The sequence below is a fragment of the Etheostoma cragini genome, chromosome 7 (assembly GCF_013103735.1).
Source record: "Etheostoma cragini isolate CJK2018 chromosome 7, CSU_Ecrag_1.0, whole genome shotgun sequence".
NCBI classification, from domain to species: domain Eukaryota; kingdom Metazoa; phylum Chordata; class Actinopteri; order Perciformes; family Percidae; genus Etheostoma; species Etheostoma cragini.
Window position 1 is genome coordinate 12,249,913 of NC_048413.1, and position 25,395 is coordinate 12,275,307.

Sequence of the window (25,395 nt, forward strand, 5' to 3'; positions counted from 1 at the left end):
ATTATGACTGAGGAGGTCAGTCGCGCCTCCTTTAACCCGTCATCAAATAGTAATACAAAGTATTGTAAATATTGTGCGTGTGTTTGTGTATCTTTGTTTGTTTATGTGTGCGTCAGAGAAAAATACAGAGAATGTCGACTTTGCGGGAACCAACTGTTCTGAATGTTTTACTGACCGGTTCCATTCCCCACTGTACAACGTCAAGCTGCACCGCTGATGCCCACCCGTCTTTTTTTTACACTCAGTGGTGGTCACATTCAGTTGAAGCACTGTCTCTTTATTAACCTTATACTTTTCCTTCTCTTTAGTCCTGGTAAGAAAAGAGCAGCTGTCACATACCTCTGTTTCAGGGGTCACATTTGCCATCTTGAAGTGACTGTCCTTTTCTTCCCAGCTGGTTTTCTACGTGTCCTGCTCCCTTGGGAACCCTCACCGCCAGACAAGACCTAAAGAAAATGTAAAATTATACGAATTCCAACAACTGATAACTCTCAGAAATGCATGTTCCAGTTGGTTCTGTAAGCTTGTTGTGTTGTCATTTATTTAAATTACAGTAGGTGTGTGTCCATGCAACGTGCATGTGTGGGAATGCGACTTGCGGCCAAGCAAGGTTTAACTAACAGAAGGGTATTCCCAGCCAAACAGTCTGGCCACAAAACCCAGACTAACTAACCTCAGTGTCTGGGTGGCTGGTCTGAACCTCGCTGTCAAAGTCCTAATCAGCCAGCACATTACACACTATTATGGTTACAGCGAGGGAGGGAGAAGGTGAGGGAGAAAGAAAGAAAGAAAGAAAGAAAAAAAGAAAGAGACAGAATTCAGTTTGTGCAATTGTTGCACAGTTGATAGTTTTATCCATTTTTCTTGGCATGGTGTATGTCATGTCATGTGAGACCGAGATGAAGAAAAAGCCCATTATTTAACACCTGTTAACTTTTGTGTCTTCACTTTCTCAAACTCCTTTTCTCTCCTCTGTTCTGCCTCCTTTCCCTGTGAACAGACAGGTGAGACAAGAAGCACTAGCTAGGAGGCCCTGACTCTTGACCTCTCATCTCCAACCTTGGATCCTCAGCTGGGCTGATCCGGGTGGCCAAATGAGTTGACCTGAACTCAACCCTGCCAGTTGTTATTTCACTGCAACAGTACACAACAAGCCCGGGAAAGAGAAAGAGAAGACAACCAATGGAAGAAATACCCAAGTTTAAGTGACTAAAGTAAAAGTCCCAATTTAATAACGTAAAAAATACTCCATTACAGGTACAAATCCTGAGTGCATAATCCTGCTTAAAGAGGCTATGATCAAAAACTGGTTTAAAAAAATAAAAAATGTGAAATGGGTTGTTGCAATGGTGAACCTCTTGGTATTATTACCTACATTAAATCTGTTTAAGGAACTTTAAAGTGAGTTTCAGCATATTATGTATCTGTCCGGCCTCAACTTTACTGTTTAGGATCACTCTCACCCCTCTCGGCCCCCTTCTTAGGGTTACACAATAAATCTGGGGGGAAGTAAACAGATATTTATATAAAACCATCATAGAAGTTTAGAAGGGAAAATATAACTTTGCTTGCCCTAACAACTCATATACATCTGAAATGTGATAAGGGACACAGCTTTTTTGTAGAGTCACAAATCACTAAGGTTGGGAGCTGCTGGTTTATTATATAAACTATAGAGATCACATAAATGTAGTGAAGCAAAAAGTAAGATATTTCCCTCCAGAATATGGAGTAGAAGTATGAAGTAGCATAAAATGAAAATAAAAAAGTCAAGTGTAAGAACCTCAACAATGTACTTAACTACAGTACCTAAATTGACTTGATATGTCACTTTCCACTACTATGAAGAGGAGAGCTAAACAAGCTTCCACAACACACCAGCTGAAAAAGTGTGCAAAATGCCTCCTCTACATTTGTAATTGCATGTTTACTCCCCAAATACCTGTAATTACACACTGCCTACCACTCATCTCTCTCTGAGGCAATGCTCACACTAACCATAATGAAGCATGGCTCTAATGATTTACTATTGCTTAGTATTAACACGTGCAGTAACAGCTGCAGGCATTACCAGTGACAGTGAAATTATATCTTTATCAAGCCAATTCAAATGATATAATATTGAGAAAAGCATATATTTGACAAACTGTATTTTAGGCAAGACCTTTGTCTTCCACTTAAATGTTTATAGAGCTCAACATTTTTCCGTTTTAGAAAAGATCAACAGTATTAGGCAACAGTGTTATGCCAGTACAGGTATAACTGCAAAGGCATACGGCAAGTTCTCTTTGAGCTTTACATCAGGCTGAAAAATATGAAATGGAAAAGTGTTTGTCCTTTGATTTATTTACATTTGTCCTGACTGACTGAATGCATGTGCCTTCCAAGGACAGAACTTACAGGAGAGAAAGTGTGCGTGTGTGGATTAATTTGCATAAGTAGGCCATTGGTTCCTAATGGAGGCGTTTTGTTCAGGCGTTAACAAGGTGTCTCGCTGGGGCTCTTGTTCATTCTCTCGTTCATTCGCTCCTTCCTGTCGTCCGCTGACTCTGACGTCCAGGCAATCAGTGCTGCATTTGGGCTCTCTCTTTGTGTGATTTACGACCTCCCAGATTCATTTAAAAGCCATTGTTCTCCTCTGACGGATACCACGGCCCCCTCTGCTTCCACACTTTCGCTTGTGGACCGCACACACACACACACACACACACAGCCGCCGCTTACTTTATCTCTCACTCACTCACCCACTTGCTCAATCACTCAACACATACACACACAGTGCCCATCTATCATGGAGCGATACAGGAAGAGATTGTTATCCCGGTAACCGTATTAACCCACAGATCCCCACCACTGGCTGATCCAGCAGTGAATTAAGACACAGGACTAACGGAGAGGAAGAAAGGGGAATGATGGAGAGGAGAGGCAAGGAGAAAAATTAGGAAACAAAGTAAAAGAAAACCAATATGTGATACATTTGTTCTCATTCATATTTTCATTCATATCTGTCATATGCCGCCTTTGACCACAACGTAAAGATGAAAAGATGGCCAAATGTCTCCTGTCTCCTCTACTGTCTTGTTTTGCTGAAGGAAATTGTCTGTCAGCGAGGAGTCTGACACACCTGCGCTTCATTAAGTGTGTTTAAACTGCAGATGGAAGGAGGAGGGGGGGGAGGGGGGGCAATTTAGAGAGCAGAGGTTTTATGAGAGTAATCATCTCCAATAAGGCCTGCTTGGGAATCTCAAACCCCCGCCCTACACACACACTGTGCCTAATGTACCCGCCCCCTGTCCCTACACACACACACACACACACACACACACACACACACACACACACACACACACACACACACATATACACACACACACACAGACGCATTTGCACCTTCTAACCCTCTCTGCCTCAAACGCTGACATCCTTTATGCCTCTGTGTTCATTCTGGGGTTTAATAACAGCCAACTACATTTTAATCTCATTCCTCATAAGTGGACAACTTGTATTAATTCTCCAAGATAAGGACAAGTTGGCCTCCCACAAAGCAGGCTGTATTGAGTTACAGCCTCCTTTCTGCGTTTGTGTGGGAGATTAATTTCTTTCTCCGAGTTCATATTTTCATCTGGGCCTGACTGCGGCCACAGGGAGGTTTTGTGAAGGAAGAAAATACAGAGAGGGGGAGGGAGCAGGCTTGGAAAAGACATAATGTTGTTACATCATTTAATGACCAACTCTTACGCACACACAGAAAAGAGAATAGTATGTGGCAACTAAGTTACTTTATATGAAAAGTGAAAGATCATTTACGTGTTCCAAGCACACACCTCCGTCCTCAGTAACAAAGCAATGCAAAGAGGACCAGATGGATTATGGAAGAAGAGTATCATCCTCCCCTCTTTTACCTTGTCATTGCTACATAACTTGAGTGGTAACACCTACTCTGGAGCAAAGTTTAGTCTGAAAGTTGAGTACCTTACAGTGTGTTTCCACAGTAGGAACTTTCCCAGTGGGTACAATATTTCCTGTTCCTATAATCCCTGTTCCACGTGTATTTCTTTCGGATGGTTCTGACTATAAAACACACCAGATACACCAGGGGCAACTACAAGTTGTGTGTGCTGTTTACAGAGGTAGAAAAAGTACTCAAATTTTGTACTCAAGTTAAAGTACCAATGCTTCAATGAAATATTAATGAAGTACAAGTAAAAATACCTATTAAAAATAAGTTTAATTACTAACTAGCATTTTAGTTAGCAATAATTAGCCTGTGCCTATGTTATCTCCTAACATGTACCTAGTGCAAGATTGGGAGTGATTGAGATTCCTCTTGGCACAGCTAACAGAAGACTTACAACTTTCAGACAGGTTGCTAACGTCATATCAACGTCGTCAGGCTCAGTTAGAGGCTGTGCAGTAACGCTCTGCACTCACGGGAAAAGGGTTTCTAATCATAGACAGTACAAGAAAAGGACAATGTGACGCAGTAGATTTCCACGGAGACGAGGAAAGTCTATTAGAAGCATTTTTCCGGTAATGGCTGAGCGTTGCCCCGCAGCCTCCAACTTGGAGCTTGGAGACGTATATGTGATTTGAGCAACCTGTCTGAAAGTTGTAAGTCTTCTGGTAGCTGTGCCGAGAAAAATCTCAATCATTCCAATCAGTCATTACAACATAGGCACAGGCTAATTATTGCTAACTAAAATGTTAGTTAACATTTGTAATTAAACTTCATGCAAGCCTCTCCGGACAATGAGGTAAGATGCCAACTATGTGACTGCAAGTCGCGTGGTTGTGACACAATCGTAGCTTATTTTACCTGGCCAGAATGTGAGATACAAGGTAATAGAGCCTTTTATACATTGTTGTGTTTCTTTAGAAATAAACAATGGACAAATAGAGTCTTAAAGCTTCAGATGTAAAGTTATTTGTTGTTAAAATGACGGCAAAATTTATGTCAGTCAATAGAATGCTAACAGCAGGTGATGGCTTGGTAGCATCAGAATGGCTTCATAGGAGCTTTGCTTTGTGGAGTCTGGCTTAACCTCTTGATTCTAAAAGACTTCACTGGTCTCCGTGGAAAACAATGGGGTCACTTTCGCTGTCTTTCTTTGCAGGAGCAGCATATCTGTGTCTGAAATTAACTTGAATGTAAAGAAATGCCTATATTGGTTGACTTAAAATTAATCTTTCATGATGCATTTTATGGTGTCATTACATTTCAATGGAATTGTACTTTGTACGGTTTCATGTGACAAATAACTTGATAGATTGTCTTTTTCTGCACACATACAAAGTGTGCAAAAATATTTGTGTGTGTTTGTAGCATGTAAGAGAAATATGCAACCATCAGGACCAGGGGGATATTTCTTGATGTTACTTTACTCTCCTGTTGTCCTCGGGTCCAACTTTTACAGAGTTTCAATATCAGAAATTTGGGTTTCTTTCAAACAAATTGTTGAAGAAAAACAACGTGGATGGTTCCATACAGCTCTCTTCACAAGTTAAATAAATTATCGGTTCACTTCTTTAACAAAATGTTTGTGTTTAGATTAATTTTATAGCATTTAAGCAACCAATAAAAGTTAAAAGACTGTTAAAAAAATTGACAAAAAAAGCTTCAAAAATTGAAAACAAACAACAAAAATGTCAGGGAAAAAGCAACAAAAACAACGTAAAAAGTGATTAAAAAAACTATCAATACATTAAAGAAAAGGTTTTAACAACAAAATGTTGCATACGGGACGGAAAGACAACACGAGGGTTAACTTTACAAACAATGTTATATAGTTCGCTCCTAACTACTTTAAAAAAAATAGGGAGCTTAAGAGAGACGGATTGAGAAAGTTAAGTGTGAACACGTGGCAATGAGAGCAAATCGAGTGAATGAGAAAAATTGAACTTTACTTGCAAACTAATTAATCTGAGTTACATTCTAAAACAAAGCAAAAAATACAGTAAACTCAGCAGATGATCTACAGTACTTTGGAGTAACCTCTGCGTGTCTCCTTTACATCCATTTATACATCTGAGTCACTCAGTAAATACAGTAAATACAAATAACTGGACAACTGTCTTGCTGTTTACTCATTCATCAAAATTGTGTTTCAGCTAAAGCGTTAATTTCTTTATTCATTATTGGTATGAACTGCCTGATCAGTTATGGTTTTTCAGATGCGACGGAAACTCAAATGGCAACTCGCAAAAGGAACTTGTAGTTAAGTTTCTCTACTTCCATAGTTTTGGGAACTGATCAAAAAGGACTATTACAATACAGGTGTCATTGTTATCTCTAGAATTAGTGGTAAGAAATTTACTATAAATCCTCTCTCCAAGAATGCTTGGAAATTCTCCAAGTTTCTTTGAGAAATGTCTTAGTCTGAACAGCACCAGCTCCACTAACCTACAAGACCTCAACACAAAAACAATGGTGCAAACAATGTTTTTTAACCTCAGTTACAGTAAAGAGAGGCTGTGTGTGACTCCAGGAGCTATAATAGCGTGTGTCAGCTAAAGTGTGTCGGGAAGACTGCCGGCAAAGATCCCGTAAGCACAGGCCATAGTCGTGCTGGTTTTAGGGTAAGTGGGATGTTGACAGCTTTTTGGACAGCTTGCACTCTGCTCTGACAGGCCAAGAGTTATTATCCAACCTGAGACAGCCCAGTGGCACTGCTCAAACCCTTAAACATGCTCAGATTCAAGTGTGTGTGTGCTTGTATGTGTGTGTGTTTGAAGGCAGGCAGAGAAGGGCAGAGAGTCATCTAGTAGATTTACTGTGTCAGTAAGCAGCTGTGTTTGTCAGTTTTGGCCCAAGGCTTTTCCATGTTATCCAGTCTGTGTGATTATATGCCATACGCTCCCCTCCTCCCATTTTCTGTTCTCTTCCTCAAAAGCTCACAGAAACTCAGTCATACTTGAGACACAATATCCTTTACACAAAAAAACGCAATTATGCACAACACATGCAGTATGTGCCCAGTCACACACCAAAATCTACACATAACTCCATGAGCAGCAGTTTTTTATGCTAGCCTCACAGAGATCCAACACATTTTCTTGCCAGATCTGATGCTGAGAGTAGTGACCTGAAAAGAGATCGTGACCTGACCTGAGAAAACATATAAGCAGTACTCTACTAGGAGTGTCTGTGACGTACGAACCCTGTTGGAAGGATTTGCAGCCAGAGCACTTGTCATAGTTCTCTCTCTGCAGGTGTTCAGGCTTGGTTTGGTTGGAAAGGATTACAGGGTGGAGGAGCTCAGTTAAGTACAGTTTTCTCTTTATGTCTGGCTCTCTATTTCTGTGTGTGTGTGGGTGTGTGTGTGTGTGTAGGTGTATGTGTGTGTGGCGTGTGTGTGTGTGTGTGTGTGTGTGTGTGTGTGTGTGTGTGTGTGTGTGCATGGTGCGTGCGTACGTGTTGGGATCAAATGAATAAAATGGCATTCCCACCCTATCAGTCACTTCTCACCTCATACTATCTTAAAGTGAAAACCCATCTCACTCTTTCTCTCTCTCTCTCTCTCTCTCTCTCTCTCTCTCTCACTCTCTCTCTCTGACCAGAATCACATTGTAACTCCCTCTTGTCTTCTGAGTCTGTCCCTACCGTAACGTCTCTCTTAGCTCTTATTTATTTACAAGCACCAAAAGCACTACAGAGTCCCTTTACAGCATTTATTGCAATGTTTGGTATGTTAGCTGGGGGAGTGATGTCGCCATGACTGTTGAAATATATTCTAATCAATCTGAATCAATGCTTCATCGCAAACACACACCTTTGTGGGGCAGCTGTGGTGTTGGTAATTCTAATAGCATAAAACTTACTCTGTTGCATCAGCTAATCCAAATGTCTAGTATGGAATTTAGGTGTGCAATTCAGTATTTAAATCTTCATCATTCAATCCATAACTAAGTCCATTATCAAAGCTGTACTCAATATTCTTTTTTTGCAGCTTCCCTTGACTTTACAGAGCTTTATAGTGAGTTTCACTTTCTTTTTTTTAGCCGTTAGACTTTACTGTTTTGGTTTACTCTGACCACTCTACTAGCGCCGTATCGACCGCAGAAAACAATCAGTCAAAAATCAGTTATTGCAGTGCCTACTCTAAATAAATAGTAAAGTCTAACATAATGGCATTTAATAATTTCAACTTGTAGTATTTTACTCATATCATTTGTATCATGTTCTCATTCCTAGTGCAGTAATCATAACTTATTGTTATTGTGGGAAATGTGTGAGAAGCAAAACTATACAGGAAATTAGTGGCGTTAGCTCACCCTATTGGCTGATGTTTTTCGTTTTTCAAAAAAATCGGTTGGATATGAAACTTTTAAGGTTAACTTTTGTGTGTTTAAGTGTATTTGTGTGTACAGTGGAGTCTTACTAAAAACCATGTGTCCCCCCCTCTGCTCCGCTAACTTGGGCTCCCCTCCCCCAGGCTAATGGTTAAATAAACAGCCTGGTGTCAGCCCTGCTGTGGGATAAGTCAGAAGGATCTGGGAGTGTGTGTGTGTGTGTGTGTGTGTGTATGTGTGTGTGTTTGTGTGTGTTGCTCTGCACACCTCTCACTAATGCTGGTCAGAGTGTCACGGCCTGCAAGCTGCATGACTCCTTTGTGACCTGACAGACACAGACAGACAGGGAGAGACAGACAGTGAAGTAGAGGAGAGGGTGAGACAGATCATTTGCTGAACGTTGTAAAAGCCATTAACTGTTTCTTGCCCAGTTTTCCTTTTTTGTAGTCCTGCAGAGGACGGAGGACCAACTGTTGAAGCAATGGACAGAATTTAGTTGTAGTCATTTTTTCATCTCTCATTTCTAGAGTTGTTTTATCCTTCTCACCTTTCTAAAGTATGTACATTTACATACGTCTGAGAAACCCGGTGCTGTAGTGTGAGCAACCGTCACCAGAGCCTGTAATGTGGGAATGGCACAAGATGTTTTACATGTGTCAGCATGGTAAAAGGTGTGGCCCACCTTCCTGATGTGTTAGAGATTTAAGTTTAACCAAAGAATTTCTGATAAGGGAAGAAGTTCCACTCTCTTGATACTTACTGCTTCTGAACTGGTTGTAGTTCCACCGGAGTTCCAATTGGGGCGCTCACAGGCGAGTGCAGACTGAATGGAACTCTATGGAACTATACCCCTCAAAATCCCCTTTTCACAGGATATCATTTTTTGCCTAGTAATTTGAATGTTGCATTCCAAAGGAAAGGCTAAGACAATACACCCTGCTGGGTGTTAGACTTTTTTTGTTCTAAAAAGCCTTTTAAAATCTCAGTGATGTCATACGCGTTGTACGGCCGGAGATACTGCTTTACGGCAAGCTTTGAGTCACTTCTTTTCTCTTGAGGCATCAACAACACAACGAACAGGTCAGGCTCTCCTTCTCAATACACGTTCCAGAAAGAGGATCGCAAATGTTTTGAAGACCGCACCAAAATATCCACTCAGACATTTTGGCTCCGCTTCAGATGCCATCAAGTGGGATCTCCTTTCATAATCAGTCCTTCACTGACCAATCAGCATTCATTAGCAGAATGCTAACGTGTTATGGGCCACAACGACTCAGCCTGTAACTAATCGAAAGGTCATAAGTACTTGTTCATTTAACTTATATCATAATTTATGTTGGACTTGCAAAAACTACAATCAAATCTGAGATTTCTCAACAAAAATCAGGCAAAAGAGAAAAATGTAACCGTCTACCTCCACAGAGTCCCCTTCATTTTGCACTGCGATCACCCCCAGTGTAACTCTGGTGGAATTGCAACTAAATTCGGTACACTGGGGCTTAATAGGGAATGAAAAGTCTTTCTGTAGTTGGGCTTTGGTTTAACCAAACTGCAATAAGCACCTGTTGCCCGCAGCTCTTCATCCAACCAGTTGTGCTGTGGCTGCTTTTTTCTTTTTTTTGTTCACCACTACAACGTTTACAAATGATCCAGGGACAAAACAAACGTGTGAAAATATCCATCACTTGCTGTACCAATTTAAATTCAACAAGAAATTGATCACCAACCCTGATCAAAAATCAATGACAAATACGGCTGCACCTTTTGTAGCTCTCGACAATAAAAGCCCTTCAGTGTTTCGCCATCAGAAAAGCTTTAAATTGAAAGCAGCAAAAACAGGAGAAACAAGAACTGCTTATCAGGATGAAGCGGTAGGAGAGGAAGCAGAAACATTAGTAAGCAAGTGACAGTACCTACGGCAGAGGGGGCAGATCATAAAACAAGTAAGAGCAAGAACTCTGAAGCATGTACTGAAAAATGCAGAAAGATGAGACTTTAAATAATGGTACTTTCACTCTAGTCTCGTGACCACACCAGTTAAGGTCAACAACTCAGCCCAGTTGAAGTTGGAAACTGTCGTTGTTTGGCCTTGCTCCCAAACAGAACCATAATATTGCAGGTCAGCTGGGTTATCCCCTGCTGTGGGGATTCAGTGAAAATGCATATATGATTACAGCATTGCCTGGCTAAAGTGTGCTATACTGGGGCAGTAGAAGATGACTATAATAGTCTAGAAAGCTCCCAGCATTTAAATGTGATGACAAGTGGATGCACTAAAAGCATTGCAGGACAACCAAATTCTAACATTGTACAGCATCTACCTTAAAAATTTGAGAAATCATTGAAACAAGGAGCACATATGCTGAAGACAGACCTGTTCATCAGTGGAAAAAGTCAATGCTCTTTATCAAAAAAGTTTGCCCAGTTACTGCACATGGGTCACACAGACAATCAAGTCAGGGGAACTTTCTTTCCATCAAGGATCATCCTGTGTTAAACTGTGGCGATATACATTTAAGCTGCCTTAATGTATAGTACAATGGGTTGATAGTACTGTGATTTTTGTTCGTGAAAGAGATAGACTGAAAGAGACACGAACAGACAGAGCAAGAGAGAAAGAGAGAGAAAGAGCGAGCTAGAAAGCAAGAGAGAGAGAGCGATAAGTAGGCCATGACTCTGAATGGTGGCAGTGTCATGTCTTTGATGTCCATTTGTGCCAATATCCCCAACGCCTGATTGGTCAGCTCCAAACAAACCGGCAGAAGCCCCAATTCAACACTTTGAGCACGCAAAGACAGATGCATTTCATAATTCATTGTAATTCAGCTGAACTGATTTCACTGATCCAAAGGGATTTACAGTCACTGTCCTGTAAGTCTAAGAAAATTAAAATGTCTATGTTGATCTCTACTATAACATAAAAAGAAATTGTGTTGATTCAAATTATCAGAAGTAATCCACATACCTTTTTAAGACCAATTAAGTATGTTTCACTAACTCAACATTCGTATTGCAGGTCTCAGAGGAGCTTTAATGATGTTTCCTACCGCATAAAATCCCATCAGATTATTTTCAATATATTTGTTTACTTTCTAAACACTTAGCTTGAGGGCAGTAAAAATATACCCTTTTTCTCCATAACACATTACTTGTATACTAGTAAATGCTGTTAAAGCTGTTAAAACAAGTGTGTTACAAGTGTGTGTGTGTGTGTGTGTGTGTGTGTGTGTGTGTGTGTGTGCACATGCACATGTGTGCACACACACACACACACACACACACACACACACACACGATGCAGGCATGATGTTTACATATGTAGTTCCCCAGTGACTGGGCTTGCTGGGGTAATAAGACGTAAACAAAACAGTTGTCTATAGGGATATTCCACATGTAACACATGCATCCACATATACACCAACAGGCATACATGTGTGTAAGGCATGATATGCAGACATTTTACACAAATAAATTGTGTTTCAGTAACACACACACACATCCACACTCCACTCCAAAAGGAACATTTTGTCATTATGCATTTAAAAAAAAAAACTCCAGCATGGTGCACATTTGTAATCTCTTGGGATCACACACTGGGAATTGGGGGGAGACACAAATGGAGAGATTAAAAAACAGATGGAGGAGAGGGTACAAAATGAAGATTATTAGGAAACAAGTAGAAGAGAGAAACCCTGGACTTAAGCCTCATTTTTATTTATACCAGTATTTGCTCTTGAACAATTATACAGTAGGCAGTATGTTACATTACATGTCATTTAGCTGACGCTTTTATCGAAAGCGACTTCCAATTAAGTGCTTTCAACCTTGAAGGTGCAAACTCCAGACAACAAGTAGTAAGTGCAAGTACATTAGCTTTAAATAATCAAAACTACAAAGAGCCATATGAAAGTGCTGCTTCAAGAGATATACATATATTTTAAATTATGTTTATCCAAGGTGTGGTTGGAAGAGATCTGTTTTTAGCCCTCGGTGAAGATGCGTAGGCTGTCGTCAATCCTGATGTCAATAGGTAGCTCATTCCACCATTTAGGAGCCAGGACAGCAAACAGTCAGGATTTCGTTGAGTGATTAGTTGTCCCTCGCTCTACGGGGGAAACAAGCAGGTTGGCTGATGCAGAGTGGAGTGGGCGCGTTGAGGTGTCGGGTTTGATCATATCCTGGCTGTATGTTGGGGCTGATCCATTCATGGCTCTGCATGCAAGGACTAGGGTTGTGAAGCGGATAAGGCAGCATTTAAAGAGAGCGGAGGAGCAGTGTGGTGTGAAAGAACTTGGGGAGGTTGAAGGCAAGTCGAGCTGCTGAGTTCTGAATGAGCTGCAGTAAGAAGGGGACGTATCCTTCTGATGTTATGCAGCATGTCTCTACAACATCGGGTAGCAATGTTGGCAGTGAAGGAGAGTTGTTTGGCAAGTGTCAAACCCAGGTTTCTAACAGTCTAGGTGGGGACAACCACTAGGGATGTAACGATTACCGGTGTAAAGGTAAAGAACGAAATTAAAATTTACGAGGTCCTCATGGCCGCAGCTGTTCCGCAACAAATCCAGACCTGGTGGGCATTGAAGGACAGCAGAGCTCGCAGCCAATCCGCAGCCAATCTGCAACCGGTGGAAATCAGGTGTGAGGCCCTCATGTGCAGTACATACATTTGCAAATGTAGCGTTATTAGCGCCATGGCCCACCCGCAGAAAGTGCACGCTGAGATACTTCAGCTTACGTGGTATTTACCGAACCTGCAGTTCATATCACCTTTCTCCGCAAACTATACCGTAATTTGCGCTGCGTTAAGTACTCGTGCTGTCATCCGGCTGACTGCAGACAGCGATATTCCCATTGCTGATACAATGACTGTTTGAAATGATTCCGATGCCAATATTTGTAATGTAGCGAGGAGTTTAACAACTGCTGGAATGGAATAGGAACGCTGAGTCAGAGATTCAATGTCATCTTAGATTTTTTCCAGTAACTGTAATATTGCATGGCTGCTTAATCTGTAGCGCTTAATGATTTTGCAAATCATCCCTAAGAGACAATTATGTCAGGCCAATAGAATACTAAACACATAGTTTAACACTTGCTCACATAGATTAACAACTCAGTTACTGGGAACTGGACCAAAGAAACCACAGAAAACTGCACACACAAATGTGTGAATTTCTCCATCTCTGTCATCGCATCACTTAAACAAACAGGGATACACACTCTCCCCTAATCAATTCTAAATGCACTCTGCATTGTTGTGCTGAGGCTAGAGGACAGGATGTATTTAAGGCAAAGTTACCCCTGTGGTGTTGATTGAAATCACAACTCAGGGGGATGTGTGTATGTAATGTACATGTCTGTGCTTTTACATGGAGGCCCCTTTATACAGAATGTGTGCATGTATGTATGTGACATAAGCACACCCACACACAGGTACACGTGGGAGCAGCGTGCCGACTACATAAATGCTATTTAGGGAGAGTGCTTAGGCAGCACAGCGCAGCACATTTTCTGTCAGTTGTCCTGGTGAAATAAGGTTTATGGAGGGGTGTGGTACAACAAGGTGAGGCCCAGAACAATGATTGTTTGTTTGTTGTTGTTTTATTGGCAGTGATAATTGCTCCCCCTCCCCTTAAGGATGTCTCTAGATACACAAGCAAGCATGCCGGCACACATGTGCACACACTTACATACCCACAGGAATGCATCCACACTCCTGCTGGCATGTGCGCATACACACACAAACACTTGCGTCCCAGTTTAATGAAAATTTCCACGTGTGCATTTCTGCACTGTGCCAGACATGCAAGGGGAAGACATGAAGGGTTGAAGATTTTTCAGATTATGGAAGATGCCAGACTGATGCTGCCATCTTGATTTGTATGCACTCATGTACCTACATTGTATGAACACTCCAACAGGGCCATTTTATGTTTCTGGAAACTATGACAGCATATGAAGAACTGTTTCTTTTCGTATTATGATACTGTATTCAATGACTATGTCAACATATACTTTCTAAAATTTCATACAGTCCTATAGGAAAAAACATAATTAGTTAGTACTGTAACAAAACAGAAGGAGCCACTGTAACCAAGAATCATTTTGATTTGAGATAAAGCCTTAACACAGATGAAGTCTCCTGTCCCCAAAACCGCATTGTGATCTCTCTCTTACTCACTTTCTCGGCACACATACACAGAAGCTAAAAGTGTTTTCCTATGAGGCATAGGTAAAGACAGGCAGGCTCCAGAGCATAATTGAACATGTAGCTACACCACCACAGGGAGTTGGCAGTGCCTGGGGAGAAGACTTGGCTCCCCCAGAGAGGCCTGGAGCCTAACCAGGCCAAGCTGTGCCAGGCACAGAAAAAGACACACAGCGCCCCGTTCGCTGCTATCCAACTCCTTCAAACAACACCCCTCTGCTGTTTTCCTCTTCTTACGCACTTAACCTTTCAGATATTGTTTCTACTACAAGCCCTTTGACCCAACTTCCTCTGAAAGTGGGGTCAACAGGTTGACACACATACACATGTAAAAATATATTAAGATGCGTTTTCAAAGTTCCCCAAGAAATTTCCTTTGGCCCTCTGCCAGGTCCCAGTCAGTCAGTCAGGTGTGTGTGAGTAAATGTGAGAACCATGTCCTGTCTTGTCTGATCAGCAGGGCTGTCAAACCTCCTCTTTTACCACCACAGGACAGTTTGCTGTTATAAAATGGTTGCAAGTAAAAATTAAATAAAAACTTACAAAAAAATGTATTCAGTATGCAGCAATAAAGATTACCCTTGAATGGGTGTATATAAATACACTCAAGTATGTGCACATATACGAACACCAACATACACGCAGGGGCAGATATGCACATACATACAGTGTACACAGAAATCAGTGGCAGGCTTTTCCTGTCAAGCTGTGGTCAGTAAGGAGAAAAAGGAGGGTAATTCTATTTTGGGATACGGTACCTGTCCATCACATCTATACCAGAACGTTCTAGAACCTGGAATTTAAGATTAAATGATGTATTGTATGTATTGATTGAAGCAGAGGCTGAATGTGATCATGTCTTCAACCATTAAAAATGTCAGAGGTCTTTGTCTACATGTTAAGATGTGTAAAATATATATGTGTATTTGGAAGATTTTTCCCAACCCATATGTAAGTTATGTATGGTGCAACCATGTGTTATACCAACATCAGGCTGGTATTTACACTTCCCTAGCCTTGCATAGTGTGCTCTTTCACTGGCTCTCTTTGAAGAGTCTTACATAAACAGGCTACTCTGGCATGGACCCAACCTTAGCCAACCTTGACCGCACTAGAGGCCATGGGTTGAAAGGGAAACTGTATGTTAGTGAAAGTGATGTTTGTTTGGGAAAATGCATGGAGCTACGGATTTGAATGTTTGATGATATGAGCATCAGCCAATGGTGTTTGTCTTTATACTGGGTAAAAGGCGGTAACAAAAAACAGAGAGAAGAAGAGCAAAGAAATGCCAGTTTGAACCCATAACATTGTCAGGCCAGGACAGGACATGGCATGTACGCTGCTCCACTGTGCCACCTGGACACTCCCCTCAGACAAGTTAAATCAACACCTGCCGTCTAAAGTTTGTCCTTGCTTGCATCTCCGCTTTCCCTCTTTGTTTTGATTGGTCTAGTGTTTCTCCCTGTGTTCTGCGAGGCTGTGTAATGAGGCCCAGACTATAATTGGGCCAGTCGTGTTATTTTAGGGTTGAAGCGGAAAGTAATTACCCACCCTCTACTGTACTCTCAGAAAGACAGAGAGAGAAAGTAAGACAAGAAGACAGATTTATAGAAACAAAGAGGAGGGTACTAAACAGATCTTAATTCAATATTGTTAAATAAAGATGTGTTTTTTTTAAGATGATAGTTGAGTTAAACACTTCTCCAGCTGTCTTGGCTGGGAAGTTGCTCAGCAGCTACAACAATCTTAAGGGTTGCGAAACACATCTCCTTCTCTACTTCTGCATCGGCTGCATCCTGTTGATGAACTTTCCTTAAAACAACGTGACTGTGACTCGGGCTCAGTTAAGCTCTATATAACATAAAAAAAGGGAAAGCTGGAAACGCAACACTTGACTTTGGATTGATTCAGCACATCGAAAGCATTACACAGACGAAAAGCTACTGTACATGTGCCACTTACTCAGATCATGACTAAGCTAAAGTCTAAAATGCTATAGTGCTGAAGCTTATCATGACCAAAGGGCAAAAGGTTGTATGCTGACCTCCACATATTAGGCGGAACATTTTATTTCAAGAAAGCTTTCCAGCAATTAAAAATCTATTTTTGTCTGATCTATGTGTGTAATGCTGCACACGGTGTGAATAGTTTTCACCACTACAGCCAGACACAGAAGTTGTGACTGCTGCTATTCATCTAAACATCTCACTGCGGCTGCTCGATCTTGAAGCGCGTCACAATAGAAACTACTCCACGTTTTGCCAGTAAAATGCTATTAATGAAAACTAGCAGAAAATATTTGGCTTACATTAGCAGTAACTTAAAAGAGTACTTCCCCAATTTAGCATATTTAACAGATATTTTTGCTAGATTACATACACAATTCTTTTCCTGTAAATCCACTGTGGGTGTAAAGGCACTTTGAAATCCATGTGGGAATGGCGTACTCAGGCGGATTGAAAACGACTATATAAAGAGGTAATTACGCTGTATTCACATTAACTGAGTAATGCTAACTGTTTTTAAACGCCCATTAACGTCCCACACTCACAAAAAGAATAAGAAAGATGCAGACCCTGCCACACACTTCTGGTCGGTCATAAGTAATGATTGAGAGGGCAAAAAAATATTATTACTTATTGTAAGGATTCTGCAGTTATCGACAGTAAGAGCCCTATTTGAAAAATCTAAGCGCACTGTGTGAAATGACTGGCGCAGGTGCGTTTAAGGCCTGTCCAAATCCACTTTTGCTAGTTTGGGTTAGGCTCCGTGTGCTGGGCACATGGTTGAAAAGGGTTGTACTTAGTGTCTTCATTAAGGTGTGTTTTGGGCATAACATGCAATAAACCAATCAGAGTGTCCTCTCCCATTCCCTTTAAGAGCAGGGCGCATTTGTACCTTAGCGGATTTGCACCGTAATATTTTTATTTGTAATCTTTTGCATCTGTGTGTCCTGTTGCGCTTCCCTGTGTGTGTGTGTGTGTGTGTGTGTGTGTGTGTGTGTGTGTGTGTGTGTGTGTGTAACAAGCATAGTACACACTGTTGCAACAACGAGTAATGTTGGTAATGAAAAACTACAACACCACACCGGCTCTAGCTAGACCGGAACCAAACAACAGGCACCCCCACACACTTGTTTAAGCTTGCAAACCGGCCAAAGAGTAGTGACGTTACGTTTTGAGTGGATGGCGAGCGCCATACGCCGAAATGGACGCCAATAAGATTCTGAAAGGAAAGTTTACTTTTAAAAAGTTGCCAAATGGTTCCCTTGAGAAGTGATCTGTGTGTTTTGTTGTTGTGCACTGAGCTATCATCGCAGCACGTTCAGTCTGAAATACCACTTGATGGCCAAGCCCCCCCAATCAAAGTTTTCTTTTTTGACCCTTTTATTGATGGACAGTGTTACATTGCGTGAGAGATTATTTGCTCCTAGTGTGAATGACTGCTCCAAGTGAGTATGTGTCCAATGTTGTTTTCAATAAAAATATATTTGCACACAGCAAGCTGATGTGAAAAGAGCTGAAATGAGAAAAAATAATGGGACAAAAATTTAATGTGACTAATCGGGATTAAATGTTTTAATTGTTTGACAGCACTAAAAAGAACACAAAAAATAATGAGTCCGAGATATGGACACTAAGACCGAGCTGTGCGTAATCTTGGCAGTAGTAACTATGATAAGAGAACCAATGAGGTAATGATTTACCACACCAAGATGTCCTGTCCCTCAAGTGTTGAGAGATGATGTCATCACTGATCTTAGTGCAGTATGCACACTAACACTTTTACAAGTCTTTTACAAGTACTTCTGTACTGTGTGAGTGTCGAGGAGACTAATCCTCCATCTGATAAGATTAAACAGTGCAAAACATGTGGTCTCTCAGGCGTGGGCACACGGGACTGCACACACACTTAAACACTAGATCTAACTATAAACACACGCCTAAAAAGAATTACCCATTTAGGATTTGAAACAAATTCTTGCACTCAGATCTGAACCATTCAGGTTGTGATTGTAAACAGTTTGTCTTTCCACCAACTAGTACAACAAATGTGATATTTCAAGTTATGTTTATTTTTCATTTACTTATCATCTTCTTGTGTGGAGATTTCTTTTATTCAGTTCATTATAAATCAAATGAACGGTTAACCTGCAACCCAAAACGTGACACACTAAGATACCATTTATCGGAACTGAAAGGAGGGAGGACCGTATCTGCTGCCTTCGTTTGTCTTTCTTTTCAACTCTCTTGCTAACCTCTTCCTCTTTCTGACCCTGACTCACTTTGAGACTGAGGGACGGTTAACGAATATTACAACATCGAAACTTGATGGCCCTCACATCATGGTTTCAGTGGAAAAATTTAGAGAAATTCACTCAGCACTTTTGTTTCAGCCGGCTCTCACAGGCTAGGACATAGTGAGCAGTCACATTGTCAGAACCCGAACAGGAAAGAAGCGTGTGAACTAATGGAAAGAATGACCAAGCATTAATACTATAATGAGTGAAGCAGAGAAGAGGAAAAGAGAGCTGGACGAGAGGTCAAAAGAGTGACCAGCTTATAAATAAATAGCAGGAAGAAGGTGACTTGGTGCAATCTGGCCCCAACCAGTTCTAAAGGACCTTAAATAACATCACTGAACATGTTGCAATGTTTTTTTGCATTAATAAACCCACAGTATCTGTTTGTCCGTATATGCAGTGTATAGCCTAGATTGTTACAAGGAACTTTGCTGATGCAAACTTAGCAGTCTTAAAAGATAAAACAAACGGTGACACATCGGCCAATTTAGAAAATCCAAAATAGCACCAACAAATGAGCAGAGGTTTTACGTGCCGATACAATCACAGGGTTATCCCTTACAGATTTATGTTGTCTTTCCTGTGTTACACCTATATCACAGCTATATAACCTCTCATTGTGGAGGATGTGAAGAATTAGACCTGTGTGATGTGTTTGTGTGTGTGTGTGTGTGTGTGTGTGTGTGTGTGTGTGCGTGTGTGTGTGTGTGTGTGTGAGTGAGTGTGAGAGAGACACTTGTGTTGTGTTCCCCAGAGTTGCCAAATGGGGAAATCTGAAAACAACGTTCATACCAGAGCCTTACAATTATAAATTAAGAAGAGATGCGTAAACACAGAAATAGGATCCCTATTTTGCTATTCTGATCATGTTGGGAAATGAATTCAAATTAATTGAAATGTGGGTAAGGTGACTAAAACCAACTACTAATTCTAAGCATCACAAAAGGTCAAATTATAGTGCAATATGGCACTTGTGCCATTATTGATTGTACATCATACAGGGAACAATATTATTGTAAATAATACAATAACTGGCATACATCTGTATGTATGTGTTTATGTGTACAGTTATGCATTTGTGTGAGTGTATGTACAAATTAAAATTATATTCACATAATTCTTATGGCAAAGATAATTTTGTAACATTTACATTTCATTTAATCATCTTAAATAAAAAAAAGAAAAGCCCAGATGTGATTAAAAGAATATTTTTCAATTGTGTCCTGGTCAAGCTTCAACGTAATAACAGCTAAGAAACACTACGTCACACAACCATACTTAAACCAACTGCATTTTTAAAATTCTAAATAAATCAGATATATTCCTTAAACTGCAAGGTGATCCGCTCAAATGGATTAATATTCTTAACGGAGACCATTGATTTAGGTGATTGTGTACTAAAAAAGTTTCATGACATGAGAGGATTTACCCCAAAAACGTACACATGCAAACACTTTCACATGCATTCAAGGTTCCCTCCTTTGAAAAAAGAACAGGAGGGTAGATGAGGAAGGTCTACTTTCAGTTCCTTCAAATAAACAGGGTCTATAGAATGTGTGCGTGCGCATGTGGGTGCATGCATGTATGTCTGCATGCACAAATCATTCTGTGAGGAGCTATTAGGGTGGGGTGGGTGATGACTGTGGTTTTAAAGGAATTTTAGACCGTGCCTGACTACAAGTTAATGTGAATGTGCGCATGTGGATGTTCTCTGTGAGGGAGAGACACAGATAAAAGCAGGGAGACAAAGAGAGAGAGAGAGACAGACAGAGAAGAGATGTGCCGTGATTCACGGTTCCTCCTCCAAAACCGTAGCCGCAGATGATGTTGCAAGCCTTCGTCACAGCCGTATGAGGATGACAGAGGATGGAAGTGGCAACAGGCTCCAGATTCAACCAGACAGACCTGGTTCCCGGGAGCAACCTCATGACTGCATGCAAACGTCATGTAAAGAAATGTAAACACGTTGTTTTAGGGACTCCTGATCCTTTAAATGGGCCATAATGAGGGGGTCAAAATGTTTTACTAGCAGGCTCCAGGCACGGACGCCTCAGCGGCTCCACAACCTCGAGGGTCTCAGTTTACTCTGCTCCTTATTGTCGCTCACTCAACTCCTCCCGTGCTGGCTAATAAATCCATGAAATACTTTGGTACGCATAGCAATCTGGCCTGCATGACCTCATAGCTGGTAAACATACAAACATAGATTAAGTGCTTCTGAAAAAGCACTTCTTACTAGTTTGACATATCCATTTTAAACCTTAAATTCATTTAATCTGTTATATGTCAGCATGGATTATAATATAACCAGTTAAACTATGAGGTTGAAGAGAGCCGACGTGAGAAGGAGGTTAGGAGTCCTGAGAAAGAGAGAGAGAAAAGATGGCTGACGAACAATAAAGATATTATCAGAAAAAGAAAAGAATGCAACTAAGATATAGCTTCTTCCCTCTCATTTCAACCAGAACCTGGCTTTGCTGTAAATCAAACAGTGCTGCCTTTCTCGAGAGCAAATAAAAAAGCACATACAAATAAAAGGAAAGTGACACTGGAGAGCAGAGAAAAAGAATGGTAGAATGTGATGGAGTGGGGTAGAGTGGGAACTTTTATGAAGGTACTTTGGAGCCCTGCAGCTTTGTCTCTGTTTGTGTGAGCATGTAAAAAGAGAGAAAGGCTATGTTGAGTGAAGCTGTCTCCCCTTTAATCCGTGAGAGAGTGAAGTGGACGTGGAGTGGAGAAGTTCTTTTGCCCAGTTCCCAAATGGAGGACAGGCGAGTTTAAGAGCACAGGAAGCAGAGATGATGCAGACAGGAAATACACAGAGACAGTGGGTATGCAAAGTGTGTTTAGAGGAGACAGATCCCTGTGTGGCAATAACAAAGTCATGGGTCAGTGCCACTAATAATCACAGGTCACACAGGATGTCTGCAATCAAAAGAAAAAGCTCCTGAAAGGCTGGGGATGCACATTGACACGTATCTGATCAGCAACTAAATTAGGATTAAGACCCCAACTCTAGGGCAGTGGCTGGGCATTGTTTAAGAAAATAAAACAAATAAAGTTGAAGTAAAAATGAATTACTGCAAGAGTTAGTCAACTGTTCAATATGTCGGTTGACAAACAGATCTATTTTAATGATCTACTGATGTCTATCAGGTGAACAATGCCAGAGGGGCCCCGTGGCTACAATGAACGCCGACCATGAACCACGCGTCCCCAGCTTGACTCCAAGAGACAGCGCAGTGTGTATGGGTAAGCCTGGTCATCTCTGCACTGGCTGCCATTTAGCAGGACAGAATTAGGTGTGTGGACGTCTGTCCGGTACCAAAGCATGACATCAGCCAGTTGGCAGAGGAGGTGCCGGAGCAGGTGCTATGTGGGAACGAGGGAGGGATGGAGACATGCGGGGACGAGGTGGAATTGGGGAAGGACAGGGAGAGGATGGAGGTGTGGGACAGCAGAGCAGAGGGTGGTGCAGGAGGATGGGGCAGGAGCCAAGATGAGTGTCCAAGTGAAGCTATTTATAGCTCTCCATCATGGGCCATTCTACCAGGCCCTGATCACCACCAGTATTATACCTCTATTTCCCCTCTGCTTATATTCAGCTCATATCCAGAAACACATTTACCTCTAAATCATGTCCTATCAGTCTATTCTTGGGCAGTGACATTAGACTTTTTCCACCCTTAATGTCAAAAACATGACAGATAACCCTTTTGCCTGTTGCTTTTCTTTCTTAAGATTCTTAAGACGTCACACTTTCAGTGTAACTGATTTTTCACTATCTTCTGATCCACTCAGGCAATTACAGCTAACTAGACTCTTTTAGTCAATGGAAATATTTAAAAAAAATGGTTGCAAATCAATCAGAGAGCAAAACAGTCAAGTAAACCTGCAGTAGCATTTATACTGTAGATAGTCTTTTGACCTGTGCCTGACCTAAGACGACCCAGCTAAAAGAGGTCCATTACTGTCCAATGGTCCAGAAAGGTTACCATGGGAACAGCACAAGTACCAGATCCAGTGAGTACAGCCATCTGGTGGACATCAGCTCTATACAAATAAACTCTAGCTACTGTTTTGCAAAGGTTTCAGAGTGAAGCCTGCCTCATCACACACCAACAAAAAAAATGTCTCTCCTGAAGAAGAAGAAAAGCTGAAAAGTTGATTGAGGACAGAAAAAGCAGTTTATGTGGACGGAGGAAATATGCTACTAAAAAGAGTACTGCTACTCCTCTTTGTTATTTTATACGTATTCTTCTCCCTTGTCAAAATGCACCTACATTACCCACATTGCAACTCAACCGCCAACAGTCAACGGTTAGATATATGCTATTAGCGGCTAATGTAGCCTTGAGCCGCTGGCTTATAGCAGAAGTAAGGAGCAGACTACAGAGGTCTGGTAAGCTAATTTCTTTTTAAAACCAACTGATTTTTTATTTTTATTTTCTAACTTCTAATCTTTAACCACAACAACTTGAGGCAATTTATCAGATTTCATGCTGCACCCTCTGGAGCCACAAAAGGCGTACGTACAACTTTTTTCAACATACAAGTGAAGTTCCCCTTTACGCCTGCTAGAGGGACCAAGGACAATATTATTCATGGTCAGAATATCACATTGTCTATATCGAGTGCTATGACAACAGCACCTGAAATTTGGACTCGCAACCAGAGAAATCATCCACAACTCTAAAAACATCCCTATAAATCGCAGGATGTTAGTGACAGATAATGTAGAGTTAAACAGAGTCACTGTACATGCATGGTTCTGCAACTAGATCTTATCCGGGCCAAAGCCACCGCAGCCTGCAGCAGAATGGCACTGTGTAGAGTTGTAATGTCTCTGGGCCACGTGTTACAATATAATAGTGTCTTTGTCTTTCATTTATCTGGCTACAGCTCAGGCTGCGGAGCAGAGTGTTTCAACAGCTATTGTCTAACAATCAGACCTAAGGACACAATCTTGCTCTCTGTGTGAAGGCTCATTGTCAACCTCTCTGCACAGACAAAAAAAATCATCTGAGTCGAGACTGATAAGTCGATTTTTACGCACCCACACAGATGCCTTTATAGGAAGCTGGAGCTGCCAGAAGTAAGCTCATTTCCTTTCTCTGTGTGCATTAAATGCACTGTGCAACTAGCAGACATGCAAACTTATTTTACTACAAACAAAACACATATTGACTCTATGACCACATGCACACACACACACACACACGGTCATACAGCGACGTTATACTGTATGTTCACGGGCAAAAATTCTCACACTACTTTTCCCTTAAATTAAAAAAACAGACAAATACAAAGGTAGCACTGACCAAACCCTATTATATGTGGTGTGAGCTCCTATTTAGGAAATGTCCTTGGCTTTTTGGTTGTTTTCACGGTGAATCCCTGAGTCCACCCACACATGCAAGCCCTGCAGAGACCTTCTGTTCCTCAACCCAGGACACACACAAACATGCACAGAAAACACACAAAGTCACAGTAACAGAAAGAGAAAAAACTAAACACTTGAGAATGGAAAGCAGGTTTTATTGCGACTATACTTCTCTTTGGCCTGTCAAATTTTTATTTTTCATTTCATGGTTTGCTTAAAGTTTGACATTCATAATGGACTGGTTTACTAAATAATGTGCAGATGGTGACCTCTGTAAAAGATAAGACATATTTAATTTGAACAATATGAAATATCAAGTTTGACAGCTTGGTTAAAAAACAATAGAAAAATACTAATTTAATTTATCACATAGAGGTGTTGTTATCATCTGCTGATTCTGTATGCAGCTGTTTTCTAACTTTGGATGTTTGTCTCAGATTTTCACTCGATGAAATGAGGACAAAACAAGAGTTAAATTAGATTCAATTGCACATATTGACACCAGCCATAACAGTTGGGCCTGTGTTTTTTATGGAGCCGGCAGAGAGTGGAGTACATATGGATGCCTCACATTATGGCACATAGCACTATAATGTGGTGTGGTAATGGCCATGAAACCACATGTCACTGTGGATGGAAGAGAGACTCCAGAACAGAGGCAAGGCTCAGAGCCAGACCAGTGCTGCAGTTCACCTTCAACTGCTCTCAATCTCTGTTTATGTCATCTCTCTTTTTCTTCTTCCCTGCTTTCTTATTCCTGTGTCTCTCATCACCTTTAAAATATCTCATGTCTCTTATTCTCAGTTTCTTTCTCACATGTCCAGACTTCTTTACTTTGACCCGATGGTTTCTGCCTCTGAAAAAATGTCATGCACAGGCCAAGGCAATATTGTGGTTATTCTTTGAAAGAGTCTATTTCTACAACATTGAAGCAAGGTTAAACCAATGATAATCCCGGGAGCTAAACTTATGCAAATATTTTTGATTTTATTATGCATTGAATCAGTTTTGCTTCAGTGAAAACTACTTTTAAGAGTCCTTAAAATGCTCTTTAATGGCCTTCTTCATATGTTGCCCCCTCATGTGAAGCAGTCTGTGAACGCGCACTTCATCGACAGGGCAACTTGGCTCCCGTTCAGTCAACATGCTACTTTAATGTGAATGGCTTCATCCCCCCCCCCCCCCCCCCCCCCCCCCCCCCCCCCCCATTCC

At 41.1% G+C, this 25,395-nt stretch overlaps 1 long non-coding RNA gene across 1 annotated transcript in view; it reads left to right on the top strand.

Moving 5' to 3' along the window:
• Positions 1-9,199, top strand: part of LOC117947508 — a 1,113,976-nt gene extending 1,104,777 nt beyond the window's left edge. The window contains exon 3 of the long non-coding RNA XR_004657255.1: positions 9,008-9,199. This is a non-coding gene — a long non-coding RNA (uncharacterized LOC117947508). The remainder of the gene's footprint in view (positions 1-9,007) is intronic.
• The last annotated feature ends 16,196 nt before the right edge of the window (positions 9,200-25,395 follow it).